Source organism: Hyperoodon ampullatus, assembly GCF_949752795.1.
Source record: "Hyperoodon ampullatus genome assembly, chromosome: 2".
Classification (NCBI taxonomy): Eukaryota; Metazoa; Chordata; class Mammalia; order Artiodactyla; family Ziphiidae; genus Hyperoodon; species Hyperoodon ampullatus.
Genome location: NC_136915.1, coordinates 97773865 through 97782852, shown reverse-complemented (window position 1 = coordinate 97782852; position 8988 = coordinate 97773865). Strand labels below are relative to the sequence as shown.

At 49.7% G+C, this 8988-nt stretch overlaps 1 pseudogene across 1 annotated transcript; it reads left to right on the top strand.

The window, feature by feature from the left end:
• The first annotated feature begins 2347 nt into the window (after positions 1-2347).
• Positions 2348-3330, top strand: LOC307069452 (L-lactate dehydrogenase B chain-like; annotated as a pseudogene). The gene has a single exon. The product of its transcript is annotated as an L-lactate dehydrogenase B chain-like (transcript).
• Positions 3331-8988: the final 5658 nt, after the last annotated feature.

Genomic DNA, 8988 nt, shown 5'->3' with positions numbered 1-8988 from the left:
TGTCTCCTGACAGTTCAGCCCCCAACCATCTGAGTCACCCCCAGTTACCTGAGTCTTCCCAGCTGAGGCCCCAGACGTTGTAGAGCAGAGAGACAAGCCATCCTCCCTGAATTCTGTCCAAAATCCCCAGCATTCCTCTCAGACCCACAGAACCGATGAGGATAATGGAATAGTTGATATTTTATAGCACTATTTTGGTGTGGTTTGTTATTCTATAGTAGATAACTGGAGCTAAGCCAAAACCTAGAAAACTCTTCCCCCTTTCTGCTGGCTCCAACTCAGATGTGGCAATGACCCAGCCTCAACTATGCAGATGACGACTCCTAGGAATGACAGAGCCACAGGATGGAAGGAACTTGGGTCCCCAAAGGACAACGTGGAACACTGCTGCCCACTGATAAGAAACACTCACCTTGAGGGTTATATGTGAGAGAGGAATACATGTCTTTATCCCTTAAGCCAAACAAACAATACATACTGTACACCTGAAACTAACACAACATTGTTAATCAACTATACTCCAATATGAAACAAACAAACGAACAATAGCATACAAAGATATAGTAGTGAGCAAGGTACACCTGGTCTGAGGAGGAAGGTGGAGGGAGGGGTCACAACAGCAGATCAACCCCCCCAAAAAAAACAATGCGATAGGTTATTTAATGACAGTTGTAATCAGTTCTTAGCAGAGATATACAGGGAGCTGTAAAAACAATTCACAGGGGCTCTCACCCAGTGTGGATGGACATGGAAGGTAGCCCTGAGGAAGTGATGCTGCTTTGAGACCAAAAGGGTGAGTAGAAATTAAGTAGGATGATAGGGAGGGAGGAGAGGAAGAACGTGCAGCCGCTGAGGGTGGGTGGAGCATGTGCAAAGGCTCTGAGTCAGGAAGGAGATGGTGAGTTTGAGGAACTGGAAAAAATAAAAGCCAATGTGGGTCTTGTGGGTCAGGCTGAGGATCTCAGATCTGACCTCTAAGAAATAAGAATCCATGGGATAGTTCTCCAGCAAGAGAGTGACTTGATCAGGTCAGCCTCTGGAAGCTGTAGGGGGAAAAGGCCAGGGGCAGGGAGACCACCAGGAAGCTGATGAAGACCCTGTTTGTGGTGGGGGAAGTAAAGTGATTGGGTCTGAGAGATATTTGGAAGGCGGTCAATAGTATTTGGAGGGTAGGGGGAGCTTGTTGAGAGAGGGAGGAGTCAAGGATGAAATACCAGGGAGATGTCTGATCTATGAGTAAGTTATGATGTCATGGCCAGAGGAAATCTAGACATGGCCAAGTCCAAAGGTAGCTCAGAGCAGGAGAACGGAGACTGGATTTGTTGGTGGGTGCCTTTGAACAAGCCATTTCTCACATCTTTATATCTTTTCTATAATATGGAAACAACCTACTGCACAGGATGGCTCTATGTATAAGGACAATGGCTGCCTTCATTCAACCCAAAACACTTAGTGAGTGGTGCCTACGATGTGCAGTAAATAAGATAAATACATAAAGTACATGGTGTGTTAGTGAAAGTGCCAAGGAGAGCAAATAAAGTAGGGAAAGGAGACAGAAGGAAGAAGCAAACTTTTAGATAGGATGTTTAAGTTATACACTCATGAACAGGTGATCCAGGTTCTGTGGAACCTGAGGGAAGCCCTCCTCTAGAAGATAAAAATTAAAACATCTTATTTTTTCAAATTTCACAAAAATATGTGGCCATGTGAATAGATTTCTAGGGCTTGGAAGGGGCAGCTGTGAGTAAGGGGACCCAGAGCATAAGCATCAAGGGTTGCTCAGTGAATCCACCTACGCTCATGAGTAACAGAGCTGTGGGAAGGGGAGGAGGATGACTGTGGGTGTCACCAAAAGAACCTGTTTTATGAAACTTATGGTAAGTCATTCAACTACTCTGACCCTCAATTTCCTGATCTGTAAATGTCCTTATAAAGTTTTAAGGAGTGAATAGAGGCATATAAATCAAGTTCCTGGCTCAGAGTAATAAGTGGTCGCTATTACTTTAATTTGCATTCCTACCATGGAGAACCATGGTCTCAGCCTTGGGGAGGGACCAAAATAAAAAAGGGATTACGAGCCCCAATGGCAGGCAGGCCCCACACTCCCTGTGAATGCTGGGGTCAGTGGCTCCCCTATGGAACTGGTGTGCGGCAATGGCCCTCATGTGCTACACTCTGGAGAACAGCCTTATGGAGATCACACATCTCATGAAGGCCTAGCTGTCCCTATGGACTTGGATGCGTGAACAGGATGAACAGAAAGAGAGGAGGCTGGACACATGGCTGACCTTGTATCCTTTGCACGGCCGTTACAACTGTCCCCAAAGCCTTCTCTCTCCTGTGCACAATGGCATCTCTTAAGGAAAAACTGATTGCGCTGGTCGCAGAAGAAGAGGCAACAGCCCCAAATAATAAAATCATTGTAGTGGGTATTGGACATGTAGGTATGGCATGTGACATCAGCATTCTGGGAAAGTCCCTGGCTGATGAACTTGCCCTTGTGGATGCTTGCAAAGATAAACTCAAAATAGAAATGATGCAGCTGCAGCATGGGGACTTCTTTCTTCAGACACCAAATTTGTGGCTGATACTGTTTACTCTGTGATTGCCAATTCAGAGATCATGAGGGTAGCTGCAAGTGTGCACCAGTGAGAAGGAGAGAGGCATCTTAATCTGCCGCAGAGGAATGCTGTCTTCAAATTCATTGTTCCTCAGATCATCAAGTACAGTCCTGATTGCATCATAATTGTGGTTTCCAGCCCAGTGGATATTCTCACATACGTTACCTGGAAAATGGATTACTTAAGCACCGTGTGATTGAAAGTGGGTGTCAAATGTGGATTCTGATAGGTTTCACTATTTTATGGCTGAAAACTTGGCATTCATGCCGGCAGCTGTCATGGATGGATTTGGAGAGAACACGGCAACTCAAGTGTGGCTGTTTGAAGTATATGTGGCCAGCGTTTCTCTCCGGGAACTGAGTCCAGAAATGGGAAAGAACAACAATAGTGAAAATTGGAAAGAAGCATACAAGACCGTGGTGGAAAGTGCGTGTGAAATCACCAAGCTAAAAGGATAACCAGCTGGTCTATTGGATGAAATGTGACTGATCTCATTGAATCCATGGTGAAAAATCTATCCAGGATTCAACCAGTGTCAACAATGGTGAAGGGGATGCACGACATTGAGAATGAAGTCTTCCGGAGCTGTTCATATATCCTTAATGCTTGGGGGTTAACCAGTGTTATTAACCAGAAGCTGAAGGCTGATAAGTTTTCTCAACTCAAGAAAAGTACAGATACCCCGTGGGACATCCAGAATGACCTATAAGACCTGTGGCTTCTGGGTTCTAGGCTGTAGAAATTTTACAACTCCAGTGTGAGGGACATCCCTGGCAGTCCAGTGGTTAGGACTCTGCGCTTCCACTGCAGGGGGCACGGATTCCATCCCAGTTGGGAAACTAAGATCCCACTTGCTGCACGGAGGGGCCAAAAAACAAACAAACAAACAACAACAGCAAGAAAAACTCCAATGTGATTAGCCATGATCCTTTGGTTTTCATCCATGTACATGGATCACAGTTTGCTTTTCTCTTCCTAGATGTGTGAATTCAGGTTCCCAGAATCAAAGCCCATGTTTGGTTTTATGTTTGCAATAGGAGCCCTTGAACTAAGAATACTGACTATTAAAAAAAGAAAAAGAAGACATGAAGGAAGGAAGGATGGAAGGAAACAAAGAAAGGATGGAGGCTGGGGGCTTGGACAGGTCCTGATTCCAATCCTGCCTCTGCCAACCTGTGGCCATGGCTGGTGGCTTCACCTGCTTGAACTGCCGCTTCCTCGGCTGTCACACGGCAGGACAGTCCTGATACCGCTGCACAGGGGGGTTGTGAGGACATGATGTGCAGGCACGCACAGGGTGAGGGGCCACAGCCCCGCCCTCCTCCTCTTCCAAGTCAGACACACAGTCTGGGACCTGTACCCGGAGGAGACGAGGCTGTGACGACGGCCTTGGGCACCTGGTGACTGAAAGCTCTCCCGGGCCCTGGGTGTGTGGCTGCCACAGCAAATGCTCTCAGGCATATAACAAAGCAAGCTTGGCTCGTGGTGGATACTGGTGACGTTCGATGACCTAAAGCAATGAAACCCATAATCAGAGAGTGCTCGGACTTGGCTGCTGTGGGTTTGTTTGCCCACGCACGAGGTACAATCATCTCGCTTGGAGTTACATCGGCTGTTAGCCCTCAATTCTGTTGCTAAGAAATTATGAGCCAAATGATGTTTCCAAAAAATAACCACTACAGGATGTTTCAGAAGAGAACCATAATAACAGCCCAAACAGAACGGATATGTTGTTATTGATAAATCCTCATGAAGAGCCGAGGAATGGGGTGACTGGGGGGATAGCCTGCCCATACACCTTCTATGGAAATTGCCAAGGTCTTGAATATAACAAAATAAACTCAGGGATAAAACTGTAAGGGACATAATATAATGTCTTCATGATTCTGAAATCAATCAACCAAGATGTATTTGTTGGGGGCCTATTTGCCTGTTCCGTGCATGTTTATGACCATCTTAGCCACATTAAGTTGCAGGCAGTGACTAAGTCTGGCATAGCTGTAACCACCCCTGTCTGGCAGGGTGCCTGTGTGTCACAGTTGATTAAGTGATTTAACAGCCGTTTGCAGCCACCTCCTCCACTATTGCTCTGTTGCTGGGGCAACAGGAACCAGTCAACTAACAGAAGCCCACGTTAGAGCAGGACAAGAGATTCCATCAACAGGGAAGTCAGAAAACAGGGCCCTTGCAAGGAATTGATTGTCATCTGGTGCCTAGACCTGTTCTGCCCATGGGATTTTCCTGGGAAGATGCAGCCGTTCTGCTGTGGGTCCTCACCTCCAGGTGATCTCTATGAGGCAGATGAATTAATGCAAAGCAGCTGCCATCTGTTAAGAAAGGAACTCCTGATCTCTGCCCGCCTCTTTCCTGACCAGGGAGCCAAGCCGTGTGATGCCAGCCCCGCCTACCTCTTCCCCTCTGGACGCCCCAGTCAGGCCCTCTGCTTGCTGTCTGGCTGGCTCCCCTGGCTGCAGTGGCCTTATGGTCTATGGTTTATCTCACTGGGCAGGTAACGGAGGGCAAGTCGTTGTGTTCTTCCTTCTCATTTAACAGGTGAGGGAGCCAAGGTCAGAGGGACAGAGTAAAGTGTCAAAGCCGCACAGCTAGTAAGTCAAGGGCAGACTCGTGTCGTCTAGCCCCAAATCCCAGGATCCTCACTGCTCGCCAGACCCCAAGAGCCCAAGATGCTTTGCATAGGAAACTGCCAAGTGTTGCAACAGCTCCCAGAAAGGGGTCAGTGTTTCCATGGGCCAACCCTGGTGACCCTCTGTCACTGTGTGGCACCCAGGGAAGGGGGCAGAGCCATAAGCACTCTGCCTTCCTCTTTCCCCCAAGGGGCATAAGAAGGGGGTCATGAAATCAAGCCAATCATTAAGATCCCAGACTTGGAAGTTTATTCTGCCACTTAGTACCTGGGTGACCTCAGGCAAGTTAATCTTCTGCAAAGCTGTTTCCTTTCTTAAAATTAGGAGCTCAGTACATACGTACTTTATAGGGTATTTATGAGGAATGCGTGAGATTAAATAGGTAAAAATGGTTAGCAGTGTATGTGCGAAACACTTGATGAATTCTAACAGCAGCAGCGGCTGGGGCTATAACAATATCCTCATTTTCACCACTACCATCATCCATTTCTGCTCAGGACCTGGGATGCAAGTGGGCAGAAGGCTGGCACCAATTAGAGTGCCATTATACTCCCCAGTAGTGACTGGCCTGTCCCATGAAAGCTTTTGGTGACAAAGGGACACATTTCCCAGGGTTCCTGGTGATAGAGGCTTCATTTTTCAGAAGCTGGACTCAAGGAACGGAAAAGCAGCTTTGTGGGTTTCCATGCCTGTCTAAACACATGTGCTTCCAATTGGCTCTGCTGGGCTGGAATTCCCCGGTGCCTGGCCCAGGCCAGCTCCTTCCACTGCCCAGTGCCCCCCAACTTGAGTCATGCTGGGCGCCTGCCCTTGGCCAGACCTGGGGGCCTCAATGGCAGATTGCTTCCTCCCCATCATTTCTTAATTCCATCCCTTGGAGTGGGAAGAGCTGGGGGCCCCCGGTCCAGTCTGTCTGAAAGTTGTTACTCTGAGAGTCTGAAGACCGCAGCCCAGAGAAGGGCATCTAAAGGCGGGCTGGGGGGAGGGTGGAGATGAAGGCTGAGGTGGAGGGGTCATAAATTCACCAGCCCTGCCGCTTGGCATCCACCCCCAGTGCAACGGCTCCAGTTATCCTGTGGGGTCAGGATGCTGTTTCTGCCGAGTCATCCTTTCTTGCCCAGAGGGATCCTGGCCCAAAGCCACATTCCTGGTGGGGTCTGAGTGCCACAGAGCACGGAAACTTCCTTTCTCACCAGCCTCCCAGCTCTCCAGCCCGGCACACAGGTCGGTCTCTCAGCAGCCTCTGCCGGCAGCAAACATGCTCCTCCAAGTCTGTGTGTGTCCCCCCAGAAGTCCAGCCCACCCCAGAACCTGAGCTCCGGGAGCGAAGAACATCCCACAGGGAGGAAAGTAGGTAGTGTGCCAGTACCTGAGGGAAGGGAGGAGAGGCAGGGCCTAAGGGGAGGGGCCCAGAGGGGGATTGAGGAACTATTTAAAATTCCTGCCTGTCCACCTGGTGGGCCCTCCTGCCAGTGGGGGTCCAGCAGCCCCACTGAGAAGGAGACTACTGTCCCAGGACTGGCTTGGGCAGGGACCAAATCTCAAGCCAAAGAGGCAATGAGACAGTGTAGGCTTCAGCCCTGGGCCCATACTTCCCCCCACCCAGTAAGTCCAGCTTCCCCTGATCGTGCAAAATTTCAGTGTCCCCAGATAAACAAGCTGACCACACCTTCTGCAGAGCCTAGGTTTCAGGAACACCTTTGAGTACCCACAATGTGCCAGGCACCGTACTAGACGCTCGCCCTACCACAGAGGACAAGGTAGATGTGCCCAAATCCCTGACATCTTTTCCAGGCCCACTGCCTTTGCCTCCACCCATGTTCTCATCGCAGACTGCTTGGGTTACAATCTTGGTTCCCCACTTCCAGCTGTGTGATCTTGAGCAAGTTACTTTACCTCTCTGGGCCTCCATTGCCTCAGCTGTAAAATGGGGGCAAGCTAGTATCTACTTTATAGGGATATTAAGAGAGAGAAATGAGTTCATGTATGTAAAATATTTAAGACAGTGCCTGGCACAAAGAGCTCAACAGATGTGTGTGTGTGTGTTCCTGACTCTGAGCATTTGCTCAGGCTGTCCTCTACCTAGGATGCTTTTCCCCTTTTCTGTGGGAACCTGCAAATTCAGACTTGGCATTTTCCACAAGGGAGGACCAATGGGTCCTAAGGTCAGGCCACGGCCAGGTGAGGGCCACTAATACTTGCAGAGCATTTTCCTGTTTGAAAAGGGTTTTACACCCCTGTAAGGCAGATGAGGGAAGGGGGCTCGGGGAGGTAAGACACCTGCCAGAGGTCACAGCCCTAGTCTGCATTGGAGCTGAGCTTGGAGGCTGGGAATTCTGACTGCAGGTAGCACTGTCCCTGCCCCACTTCACAGTGCTGGTCCCCGGGAACCTTCAGACACCCTGAGGCCATCGCCAGAATCTCAAAGCTCCGCCAAGGCTCAGCGCCCAGAGGACAGGGCCTTCCTGGCCCTTCAGAGACCCTGGGGTCAGTAGGCTTTGTCTCTCAGAGCCAGACAAGGCCAAAGCAGCCCTCAGGACAGGGGGTGCTGGCCTGGCAGGGGTGCTGGCCTGGCAGAGCCCTGAAGAGGGCCTTGCAGGAAGAGCTCAGCTAAGGAAACTCTGAGCAATGCCAGCAGACCACAGGGCCCCCAGGCTTCCTGCTCTCTCCACACAGGCCTCCCTGTCAACGTCAACGGGTTTGTGAAACCCTGCCGGGCGGGCAGTGGAAACTCAAGGGGCCCCAGGGTTCACTGGCTGTGGTCACCCTGTTCCTTCGCGGCCCAGGAGAAGGTTGCTTTCTAGAGGAGGCCATCCACACTGTAATAGAATCCAGCTGTGGGAGACAGGCACCTGACAGTGGCCCCATCATGTTAGGTCCTGGAGCCTCCAGACCCCAGGACTCCTGCCTGCAGGCCCAGATCTCCTGGGACCCCCACAGATGGGAACCCCTAGATGCAGATGTAGGGTGGGATCTGTGGTTGAAGGATTCTGGAGTGAGAGATAATGTGGATTATAAACCCAGTTCATAGCTCTGCTAGCTGTGTGACTTTGGGCAAGTTGATTAACCTCTCTGTGCCTCAGTTTCCTCATGTGTAAAATGATGATAAAAAGCACCTCTCTTGTTTTGAGGATCAAATAGAATAATGTATATGGAAGGTTTGGCATATATGTGGCACACAGTAAGTTCTTGGAATATAGAAGCTGCTGTTTTATTTAGTAACCTTGATGAGTGGCAACAGAAAATTGGGGTACAAATACTATTGCATTTGTTTGATTTTGGAATTTTAATTAAAACCATCCAGACCCAGTCTACTATACTTGAAGGAAATCTATACCTTCCTCCTGAAGCTTCCTCTCCCTTTGAATTGTCCAAGAACCCCAAGTCTTATGTGCTCCGAAGTGGGTGGTCAACTTCCCAAAGGGGGCCAGGAGCCCTGGAACTCTGACCAGTCCCGCTGCCTGTTGACACTATTCCCACATGGTCAGAAGGAGAAGCTGGTCCTGTGCCACCCAGAGCCCCACAGGCCACATGGATCTTCCAGGGGGATAACTCCAGGTAGGGCCCAAAGCGCCCCCAGTCCTGCTCCCAGAGTTACTACCCACTCTCATGTTGTTCATGCCCATACACCACCATTCCCATGCTGAGTCTGCAGGGCTCCTGGGTCCACTCTCCACAGATTGGAGTTTAGTCCCTTTTCCTTCCCCAGGATCCGTGCTGGG